The sequence below is a fragment of the Zophobas morio genome, unplaced genomic scaffold, assembly GCF_036711695.1.
Source record: "Zophobas morio isolate AGI-343-1 ecotype UQ-CSIRO unplaced genomic scaffold, CSIRO_AGI_Zmor_V1 ptg000021l, whole genome shotgun sequence".
NCBI lineage: Eukaryota > Metazoa > Arthropoda > Insecta > Coleoptera > Tenebrionidae > Zophobas > Zophobas morio.
This window is the reverse complement of record NW_026972126.1, coordinates 4,129,203-4,141,375: the sequence shown is the minus strand read 5'-3', so window position 1 is coordinate 4,141,375 and position 12,173 is coordinate 4,129,203. Positions and strand designations below refer to the sequence as shown.

At 32.8% G+C, this 12,173-nt stretch overlaps 1 long non-coding RNA gene across 1 annotated transcript in view; it reads right to left on the bottom strand.

Moving 5' to 3' along the window:
- LOC135132803 (uncharacterized) overlaps positions 1–11,943 on the bottom strand; it is a 275,979-nt gene extending 264,036 nt beyond the window's left edge. The window contains exons 1-2 of the long non-coding RNA XR_010281092.1: positions 11,924–11,943; positions 11,811–11,871 (exon numbers count right to left, since the gene is read on the bottom strand). This is a non-coding gene — a long non-coding RNA (uncharacterized LOC135132803). The remainder of the gene's footprint in view (positions 1–11,810; positions 11,872–11,923) is intronic.
- Positions 11,944–12,173: the final 230 nt, after the last annotated feature.

Here is a 12,173-nt window from a genome sequence, read left to right as displayed (position 1 = left end):
TAACGCAACAGAGACGCCGCACCGAGCCCAATTTTTATAATTCTGTAGTAATTTATTTTTGTATATCTTGTACTCCATTGGTAAAACGGCGATAAACAAAGTGAACTGTATATCTGGGCTACCACCATTAACTAAAAATTCAAGCGCACATCCGTTCATCAGGTGAGAGGAATTCCATTCGGCATCATTCAAAGAATCCATCCCGAAAGTCATCGGTGAAGTCATTCGGTTCCATGAAGTCACAATCCATTTACCACACAGGTGCTCCGGCCACAAAACGCGCCTAATTGGTATAAACGCTGCTCTTCTCCTTCTTCAAACGCTCATCTAAAAGCGATCATTTCCCTGGAATCTCGGTCGCCCAGTGGCGGCTCTGGATAAGTATTTGATTTAGAAGATACACTTTTGACTAGCGCTAAACACAGTCTTAAGATTCAAAGGACTTATTTTTGCAACGTTTTCGAAATTTTTGAGGAGCAGATTTTTGATTTTGATATGCGTTAGTAAGTATATATTATAAAAGATGGCAATGAATAGTTTTAATTAGATGTATTTGTACAGATGAGAAACAGTGTAGGGTCCAAAACCGATCCCTGTGTGACACCGGCTTTTGTTTCCTCTAATTTTGTTTGTCGTTTTGTAACACATACTAAAATCTATTTTTGAAGTACGATTTATAATATTCAAAGTATTATTATCAAAATTACAGATTGTTTTTAAGTTGTTTATTAAAATTCTATATGAAATACAACCGCTGTTTGAAGATCACAGAATGCAATATGTATCAACAAATCTTCTACAATAATATTCACGACTCTGGAACATTAGTTTGCACAAAATAATTTGTTATATTCGAAATAACCGTTACTATGTTGAACTGAGAGAAATAGATCTACAATTTGAAGGGGCCCAAGTTAACGATAGTCAATAAAGATGACAAGAATAACAACGATAAACTACTGATAAACGGAGAAAAACTAGAGGAAGTAATGGCATTCGAAAAATAAACGCATAAATCGAAAAAAAAAACACCAAACCACTCAACTGGTAAGGTCACATAATAAGAAAGATGAAACATCTATACTACGAAAAATAATAACCCTCGGCAGAGACACCATAAGCAAAAGAGGAAGACCACGTAAAAGATGAATTGAACAGATAGCAAAATTCGATGAAGAAAAAAGAAAATGAGAAATGAAGACAATGTATTGAGAAAGAGAAGCCTCTTCGACTTTCATTCGACAGCCACAAGGGCTGAAAGAGTAATGAAGGAGAAGAAGGTATAAATTCTTACAATTTTTTTTATTTATTGTGTAGACGTCACTCCCCGTTAGATTATACTAAGTGAGCAATAAAAACACGATTAATGAGTTGTTAACTTAATGTTTTTGATTTCTATCACAGGGAAGTACATGTCTACCCCAACTTATATTTTTATATTTGTGTTAAAACAAAAACGATTATTTTATTATATAATCGCGATGTTCCAGCGAGCCGCCACTGCGCTGGCCACACTACAAACCAGTGCCACGATTTATGGTCCCTATCGACACAAATGTGCGAATTCCACCCTGTAAATTCCCACTTCGGTGGGATTAATCAAACGATCTGTATATCCCGTGCCCAGCACGCGTGTAACCGCTCACTGATTACGGGCAAACAGGCCGTGGCCGCATACCGGTGTCTTGGAGCGTGTCCAGCCGTTGGTTCTTTCCCACGGTTTGTACCACGATCTCCCTTGACTCCTCTACCATATCGTTAGCATCGACCAGACAATCACACTTTGCTACTTATGCCAGCCATTATTAAAAGGCGATAGGTAGTCAGCAGGCACGCGAAGGCTATAACGACACAGCCGAACAAAGGCATCGATGGCGTGTCAATGGCAAAATAATAAACACCCATTACAGGCAATCTCGAGAAATGGTTAATTGCCCAGATCGGAGAGGGCTTTTTCTTTGCGAACTGGCCTTGTGCGGACTAAGCGATGAAATGGCATGGTTTCAGGCCCGAGGGTGAAGAAGGATTTCTGCTTATAAAGGTAAGCCATTTAAATATCAGTTTGTGGTAAGGTAATAAGCGGTTAACGTTGGTTTCTTATGAAGGGACACACGTAGGTAGGTGTTGTAAGTATATGATCAGAATTCTTTCAGCGCTGTTCAACTTTTTCGCCTATGGAAGTCTGCCTGGGGGGCCGTGTTCGCTATAAATCTGCATCTCATCTCGTTTTGTTGTTTAGTTGCATCACCGTTACAAATTTTCTCGTATAAAAAAGAAATTTAAACTACACGTCGAAAATACGTCTTTTTTCATTAAATCAAATTAATATTTTTAATTTTACCTTTTTTGCCAATGACCGTAACCTATTTCTAATTGACCGTATTTCTTTCATCTACTTTCATATTCTTTCAGACTTAAACGTTACCTTGTTTCTAATACATCTCTACACAATTAGCACAATCTCTCGTTCTATTCCAACCTCGCCTGCTATCTAGTATTTTGCATTATAACAACATAGATTATTTTGCTTTGTTTAACAACAGGCATAACAACATAACACTTTCTTTCGACATTTCTTCCTCAGGTGCTTTCCTTTAGTCTTTCCAACAGTTTTACACACTTCCCTCTTACATATTTTACCTTTATATTTTCATGTACGCATATTTCATCCTGAATACATTCCTTTGCACTTTCCATTTGTTCATATTTTCTGTTGCACTATATTTATCAGACTTTTTACACTCAAATGGTTCAGATCATCTCTTTTTATTTCTTGATTAAATCGTTAACAACAGCCTGAAATCAGACTTGGTGCTTCGGGAGAGCCTTATTAAAAGGCGGTATGTGGTCAATAGGCACGTGTTGAATCAAATGATACAGACGAACAAAGACCCGATGACGTGTCAGTGGCGAAATAATCGTCTACTGACAATCTTGAGAAAAGGTTAATTGCCCAAATGGAAGAGAGCTTTTATTTTGCAAACTGACCTTCCGTGAACTCAGAAATAAAATAGCCCAGTTTTTAGACTATGAACAAACAAGGTATTTGAAGATCAGTCAGTTACAAGGGACTAATAAAATTGTTAACCTTATACTTTCTTATGAAGAAATACCACACATGGGTGCGTATTGTTGCAGAATTTCTTCACTTATTTAACTTATTTCGATGGTTAGTGAGCAAAGTCTACATTTTCATTTTTTCTAGCAGTTTATTACACCCTCTACTTGTTTTGAGTCTCATCTGCACGAAAAGAACATAATCAAAATATTTTTTTAAGCGACCATTACAAATCTTTTCGTTTTACGTCCACAAAGTGTCACTTTTTTGTACAATGTCAAAATTCCTTTTTTCGACTCATTTATCACTTTCAGATGTCGAAAACTTTCTTTTGCATCCTTGAACCTGTGTTTACTCCGCCTTTACTGACTATCGTTATGAAACAAGACGCTACTATTTTTTTCCTTAGTAGAGGAGCAAAGTAGCACTTTGGTTCTGTTTATCAAATTTGTAGGACTTTTCCTCGAACAATAGAGGAGATTTTCTAAGCTCAAAACCACTTACATAAGCAATTATTGCTCCCCGAGCGTAAGCTAAGGAAGTATAGTAATCGAGTTCATCGGACGAAATGCCACTTTTTTATGGTCGCCAAAAAAACCTCGGCCAAAGAGAACTTTTTCGTCCTCATTTGATTTGTAGGCTTCAGCTACGCCTCGTCCTCAAACTTCAGATCAGCCGAAAAAGTTATTATTTCCGAACAGAAATTGAAAAGTCAGGACAGTTAGTAACTCCACAAAAAACAAATCTCAATTTTTAATTATTGAGAACTAAGTAAAACATTGTAGTTGGGTCATTTTAATGAATATGTAAACTTTTGTTTCCTTAGTGTTCCATAATTCATAATACATAAACAAAATTCATGGTCAGTAATGTGGCCCTTGACATTTTTTGCTTTTTGGTGTTTTTATTCTGTATTTATTCCTTCTACAACAAATAATGATCCCATCAAAAAAATGCGAAGAACATGATTCATAAAAAATATTTCTTGAAAATCTTGTTTCAAAAAAATTACCGCATACCCCGAAATTTAGGAAAAACATTATTAGTGTCACTTTGAATGCATTGAAACTAATATATTTATATTACATAGAAAGTGGATAACGGCATCTAAAAAATTGGTCAAATAAATTTGTACTGAAAATCCTTCTCGGACTCTTGACGTAAATAATTTATTTTTCGACATATCGTATTTCTAAGTTTTTTTTCAGATCTCTAAAAAAAAGTCGGCTGTAATACCCTTCAATCACAAAAAGGAATAACTTAAAAGACAACGTGAAAACATAATTTGAAATTACCAAACCATTTATGGAATATCTGAAAACATCAAGTAGTCAGTGGTGGTAGTTTAGACGCTTCCATAACCTGTTCTGGTTCCATTTTTTTTCTCAAGCAGAATGTGTATTTATGTGATTATTTTTAGTTCTTATCATAAACTGACATAATTAGCAAATGCTGCCTTTTAAAAAAATCTAAAACGCTTTGTACTTTCAGAATAACAACTGATTCTATAAACCCCTTTTATCTGATTACACGGTGCTTTGCTTAACAAATTTAAAAAATATATATCTACAGATATTAGGGTTCCTGTACACGACCACTTTTTTTCAAAAATGCCTCTTATTCTCACAATAGTATTAAAATGTGTTGTGGGTCATATGGTCAAAAACTGTGTATGTTATGCTTCATAAAGTAGGACATTAGAGTAAAATTTCACTAATAATTATAAACAAAATATAATATACAATTCTCATAAAGGACGCATCCTCACTACTATCGACTGAATCTACTAAAGCTTCAAACTTTCATCCTCGTGAGAACTGAGCGCGGCTCCATGTTCATCGCGCACTATACTAACTATAAGTACATAATTAAGCGGATTTATTTATTAAAATGTTGATCGTAATAGTCATTAAATATCGTTTTATGAAGCTAATAAACAAAAATAAGAGAGAAAATACACCAGTGGTACTGCTGCAAATAAATTCCTGGAATAAGTACTCGCATGACACTTTAATAACACTTTCATTCACAACTTGCCTTGCCTTCAGCCAAGCCTGCAGTAAAATCCATGAAGCGAGCAGTTTTCCATTGGCAGAATAAATTAACTGGTACTTTTCAATAAAGTTGCCAATTTTCAATTTCATAGAGATGTAATCACTTTCCTATTGATACCTTGTAAATTGAAAGAAATCTAGATGACAAGGAAGTAGTGATGTTGGGTAGAAAAAGCGATGAATGTAAATTGCGTTGGTACTATGTATATTAATTGTCAGTAATAATATCTTGGATCGGGAGCCAATCGAAGATTGGTTGTTAGTATTTATTTAGTCTACCCACTTCATTACAGAAATTTGTCTCCTGTATAACAAATTGGCGCTAAATTAATAAGCTGTCTTTCTCATCCTCTGCTGGTGAAAAAGGGAAATGAGCAAAATAGTTAGTCCAGTGCTAACTAGAGACCGGTTCTACCATCGTTCGCTCTGCAACAATACTGCTTAAATAATTGCAAGATTCTTCTTGAACTTATGATTGATTCGTGTGATATTTTAATAGAACGCTTTCTAAAATCAGCTTGTCACGAAATAATAACAGCTGAGCTCTGCCAAATGACATTCTCTAAAACTAAACAAAAACATGAGATATAATGTACATAAATCTATGAACTCTTTCACAATGAACTCGTTACCAAATTTTGCAATATATATCCGCTAAATTTCTTGCAACAAGCGTCATTTGCATATTTTACAAACTGCTTTGTTTCCAGTTAATTCCAGTATAATAACTTTTCCACAGTGACATTTTGCTTTATTTTTCGACCTTAATTAATTCGCATCATAACATTTCTACGTAAACACAAAAATTATTAGCAAGTCAAATTAAGAAACTGCATGCGAACAGATAAAAACTATTTGTTTTGCACTATAATTGGACTGACCAAAGTGCATTAACATTGCATAAATTTTCCCCAAGCGTCCGAAACATAAACCATTTACATGTACCTAATTTAAATTCTCCGCTTGTTGTGGGTACCTTGAAGCAAAATGTTGATCTACATTGTGTGCAAATCCTGCTAAAATCCGTTAACGTAATAATACCACTATGCAGTTTTTTAATTTCTATAATAGAGTAATAAAGTTAATTAATCTTAATGTATGCGCTGTCTAGAAGAATTTAACATTTTCAGGAAAGGCGCAACACGACTTTAATTATTTTCATACTAATTGGTAAAAATAAAATGAGAAAGAGTTGAAAATGGTGCTAGGTCTGGTTTTGCACAAAGAAACTATAAAAATCGGGTGTGATTATTTAAAATTGGCGGCAAGTAACAATGAAAATAAAAGCGGATGTCCCACATTGCTACTTCCAGCGTTAAGTCACATTAAATTGTCATGAAGGTTAAAACAAAAACGAGGTACTGCTTGTTCACGGAATCAAAAAAGTCGTTTGGCTTCACTTCCTAAACTAGCTTTCGGTTGATGGTTGATATGACTGGTGATCGTGACATTTGACTGATAGTCATAACTCATAATTAAGCTAAGAACATATATTTTTCATAACTGTAACATTAGTAGTAAACAAGCTCAACCACAGAAAAACATTCAGTGGATTAACTGCATAAAAATAGTGACAGGTTTTAACTGATTGAGATAAATATCTACATTCTACATTACATACAAATATCCTTCTTATTTATTTAAAAACTATTTTTTTTTTTTGAAGACCTCTTCAATTGGCAACCATATTGTCATTAAGATATCCGAATATATTATACAGAGCAAACTATTTTTTAATGTGTTATCGTATGAAATATAAGAGGAGTTTCGAGGTTGAATGCATAAATAATGCTCATTAAAAAAAATAAAATTATTCAATTTTCGACCACACCCAAAAAAATTTTAATTCTTTGAACGTCATCAATTTTTGTTGAGGATAATACATTAATTTTTGTATGAATAATAATTGTATGAATAATAAATAGAAGTGGATTATTAAACCGCACATAAATGAGCATACCTAACAGAGTTTTGCAATAAGCTCTAATAATAATAATTATATCACACTGATAAAAACATTACTGCGTACCTAGAACTTCAACGAACTAAAAGAAGTTGTTCTGACTTACTAAAAAAATCAATTATGTATTCTTCTAAAATGTCGCAAACGTCTATCCCCTCTAAAAACTTGATGATGGCATCCCAAAATTTTGCAAGATAAATCCTATACAAAATATGGGAAATATTATGCGTCTACATTTGTGGTTTATTGTACCAACAAAATTTTACAAATTACTTTAGAAATTACTCAAACAATTACTTTCAGCATTTAGCGCACATGCTTTGTGGTTTCCATCAGCCTGGCATATCGCTAACCAAAATTTGTCTAACCATCCTCACCATAATTTTAATGACGTCATCTTAAAAGTTTGCTACTTAAATCGTATTTCAAATTTGTCGAATAATATGCGTCCATACAACAGGAAATTGGAAACTATTTTTTTTAATCGTCTTTGTGGAACAATAATTGTAATTCATTATATTATAAAGACTTAAATAAAATATTATCTGTATACAGTGTACTTGCCTATAGTAAATCGCATTCATAACATGGAATACATAAAAATATATATTTATTTTATTGTTGTTTTATTTTTCGCAAAAGAGAGGATGGAAAAATAAAACGCGTAGGTGATAAAATGATGTTTGAAAGTCTTTGGGGAAATGAAGTTTATGACGCAACTGTTACTGATATAACTATATGAATATAAAAATAAAATGTCATGTTATAGAAATTGGAATTTATGTGCGTGCAACGGGATATCTTATAGCACCATCACGGTTACGGCTCTATAAAAAATTGATTAAAAAAATACCATAGTGTTTACTTACAGAAATATTTTTTAAACAAAGAAGTTTCGTTATAAGGTTAACAGCACTTTGGTGACAAACATTAATAAATGGTTTAAATTTCTCAAAACACAAATTAAACATAAAACAGTAAAAACGACAGTACAACTCTTCTTATTAATGTTCAGTTTTTTTCTTTATCCATTTAATGTGCAGCTTCAAACACAAAATGTAATTTTCTTTTTTAAACCAGTATCTATTAACTAATACATATCTAATCTCTCTGTCCTCAGGCAAACCACACTCCGTTCAGTTTTTTATTATTATTATTGTTTTAGAGGTAAGTCTGCCGCCGACTTTTTCCATGCAATCTTCAAATAACTTGCATAAGTTTTTTCGCAAACTTATAATGTCGTAAATTCCTAATGGCAACTATGTAAATGTGCATTCTATTAGCTTGTCATCCGGGTCAATGAAACTTGAACTATTGATGCAAAAATAAATAATAACTATCCAACGTCGAATAAAAAGAAACAGGTTATGAAATACAAATCACACAATACATTTAACTGCAGTTTTATAGGCAGTAAAATTAATTTCGGAACCCAATATGTGCTCAAAATTATTCATGTCGCAGACCTTGAGGCTTCAGAATTAAGGCAATGGAAAAGTATTTAATTGCATTTGCTCGTAATTCGTCTTGGACTTAATATGGAAGTAAATACTTCAAATTTTGGTGACCAAACAAGGACGTACCTATAAATTTAGATTTATAGCGGCGATTAGCACTTCTTTGAAAAAAAGGTGTTAATTTAATGTGCCACTTATGTAACGTGTTAACAACAATAAATAATATAGTTAATGTAAATATATAGTAAAATAATTCACATAATTGCAAGGAATCAAAATTAAATTATCATAATTTAATTTAACGTTTGTACGTTTGTAGTTACCGACTCGACAAAAAGTAAATTAACTACTTACTATGTGTAGCACGTAAACCACATGCTGCAATTAAAATTTTGCCATTTTTCTCATTTGATACTTTGACATCTCAGAAAGAAGAAAACTAGATCAATGCAGGGACAAATTTAAAGATCTAGGACATGCGGTAGAAAATCAAACAAAGTAACATTGAAATTTTCGCACCTTTTTATAAATTTAAATCACGTAAGAGGGTTAAAATAAAGTGAATTGTTGAATAACCGGTAAAACAGCGGAATATGCTGGCATTGTTGTTGCGGAAGAAATTACTTCTTTAAACTATTTCTAATAGCTACTAAGATTTTGGACAGACGGAAACAAGAAACCTGTATTTTCGTATCGTATCTACACACATAACTGCTTTTTTGTTTTTACTGCAAGGAAATATTAATGATTTTAGAACTTCAAAAACTAATATAGTTCAGCGTAAGATATAGCGCGGGTATGACTCAACTTGCAGTAATTTTTACGAATTTGTCACAATGTGTGCAGTACATCCGCTTGCCTGGCCAAGACCTTCTCCTGTGGTAAGACTAAGAGGTTAAAATTATTTCAATACGGTACGATTGTATGAATTCTAACGTATTACTTAAAAATAAACTATTAACTGGACAAAAAAAACATTTCAAAATAAGATCCCCCAGAGCAGTTACGAACCCTTAAGTATGGACAATTCGCACATAGATGGCAGTCTGAGTATTTTTTTTTATTTAAGTAGTAGGTATAGGTGCGAGTGCGATATGATGATTGATGTATGATGAGATGAGTGATGAGTGGTGACCGATGACTCGCCAAATTATAGTAAATATGAAATACTCTCTGTTTTAATTTAGTTATGTTTTTTTTTCTAATTAAGAAGTATCAAGTTAAATGACAGTGCTGCGCCTAATAAATTAGGGATTTGAGAAAAAATATCAAAACACACATTTGTGTCTCAATGGAATGTGTGCTGACAATCATGTTATCCATATTTTTTACATTTGATTTATTTTTTCGTTTTCGTTTTAAGACAACATGTGTCAGCGACAAATTTATTTAAAAAAAAATATATTTCTTTCTGATTTACATATTTATTAGTAGTGGAACGAATTATATCAAGAGCTATTATAGCTAGAGAGAGTTTAGCTAGACTGTTGGTAATTTCATCTACTTTTAATATCGGTATATTATATGTTAAAAAAATGTATCAAATTTTGCAAATCTTGTTCCACTTTACTTAAGATATTTTTTATTCCCCCTGGCTTAAACGATGATTATCATTTCGTTTAGGTTCATTAAGTAATTTTGTAAACTACATTAATCTGATCTACATTTCATGTTTTCTGAACACTATCGTTTTTCTACGAACAGTGAAACAAAAAAAAAAAAATTGTATAGACAAAAACTTAAATAGATCAGATATACAGTGTTTCAGATTTTATTTCGTAGGTAAAAACTTTTTCATCATCTGAGATGTGAATACACGATAAAAACTAACTTAACGACAAATTAGGTAACATACAATATTTCAAGAAAGTCAAATAAAGTCGGATCACCTACATACAAGATATCCAAGATAAAACTCCGCGACAGATAGAGATACTGAAATTCAGTAAACGTCATTATTTTTAGCTTAAATAGGGAACTTAATTGCAAATATAACTCATATATGTCGTTGACGTCGCAACGCTGACTTACGTTCTTTTGAACTACAGTGTATATATTTAATAACAGATTTTAATAAAAAATAGAAAAAAATTAATTTATCTAAATAGAAACACAGTTAAATTAGCAATGTTTAATATTTAACGCCAGAAATCTTGGACTACTGCAACATGTCTTTGCTGCCAGTCCAAAATGGTTCAGTTTTTTAATTCTAAAAGACATTTATTACGAAAATTGGACCGGTAACACAGGCCCTAATCGATGGACAGCTCGCTGACCAGATTTAAGGTCCGTAGATTTATTGTTGTGGCGTTGCGAAGTATTTACGACCTACCCCTGATGTAAAAGATTATAAAAACTAAATTGGGAATATTTGAGCCTTTTTGACGCGTGATATGATTAAGTGACTATTTTTGAGATTCTACTAATTTTTTGGAAAATAAACGGGTTAGATACTTTATTTCACTCAACTTCAATTTTTATTTATAAGTAATTGTTATTTTTTTATCGACTATAATTGAAAAAAACACCAAACTGCTCTATAATCGTGATTTAATGAATAATGATCTACCAAGACCCTTAAAAAATCTATACATTACAATTTATAAAAACATGGGTTGGTGTCGCGACACCGTATACCAAATTAAGCTTCTCCCTTCAAGCCAAAAACAATGGCGTTTACAGAATTTCAAAATCTCTATACTATCTCAAGACAGCGGACTTTTATCTGAGGCACCCTGTTAAGTTGTCGCAACATAATTATCCAATGTACTTTTTACTAAGTTGGTATGTATATATACTTTATATTAAACGAAACTGAACTAACCGTTTATAGTAAAAATTAATTAATATTCCGAATGAAGCATTACCTATTGAAAGAGCATTATATTTTCCTCATTCTTTCTTATAAATGAGGGTTAATTACAAAATTAATTAATGATACTTTTATTTGGATATTTTATGTAACTACTCTGAGTCGTTGACCTCAACATTGTTTTAATACACCGCCGATATAAAACTTCGTAAATGTTAAACAAGTGAAACACAACACTTTTACGTTTAAAATTGAATTATAAAAAACAGTGACAATCGACGTCTTTTGGAAAATGACAAGAGCGACCACATAGGCTCGCATATTTTTGAACACCACGCAATTATCGTTAAATTTAGCTTCTGCTCAATATCAACAATTATACTAACGAGGCGTCAATTACCAGCGAAACAAAATCTGAAATTCCGGATACAGAATTATTTTTAATTTACAAAAGCAAAGAACTTACGAATCATTTTACACATGTGTATTTGCCACCTGAAGATTCCAACCAAGTGTTAGAAATCTTCCTGAGAAAAAATCCAATTATTTTCCTATTATTAACAAATAACAAGTAATTACTCGGCTCAACCTGCTTGAGCAGCGTGTGAAAGCCATTAAGCAACTAATTGATTTACCCCAACTGGTCGCCTAGTGTTGTCGGCACCTTTGTGTTGGCATTACTGCATCCTGAAACTAGCGACGGATGATTCTCCGAAGCTCTAGCAGGAAGAAATCAAACCAAGCGTGCAATAAATAATTCCCAACGTAAACCTGTTAAAAATACGACAAAAAGTAGTAAACTTCCTTGGCTTCGAGGCACGAACCAATT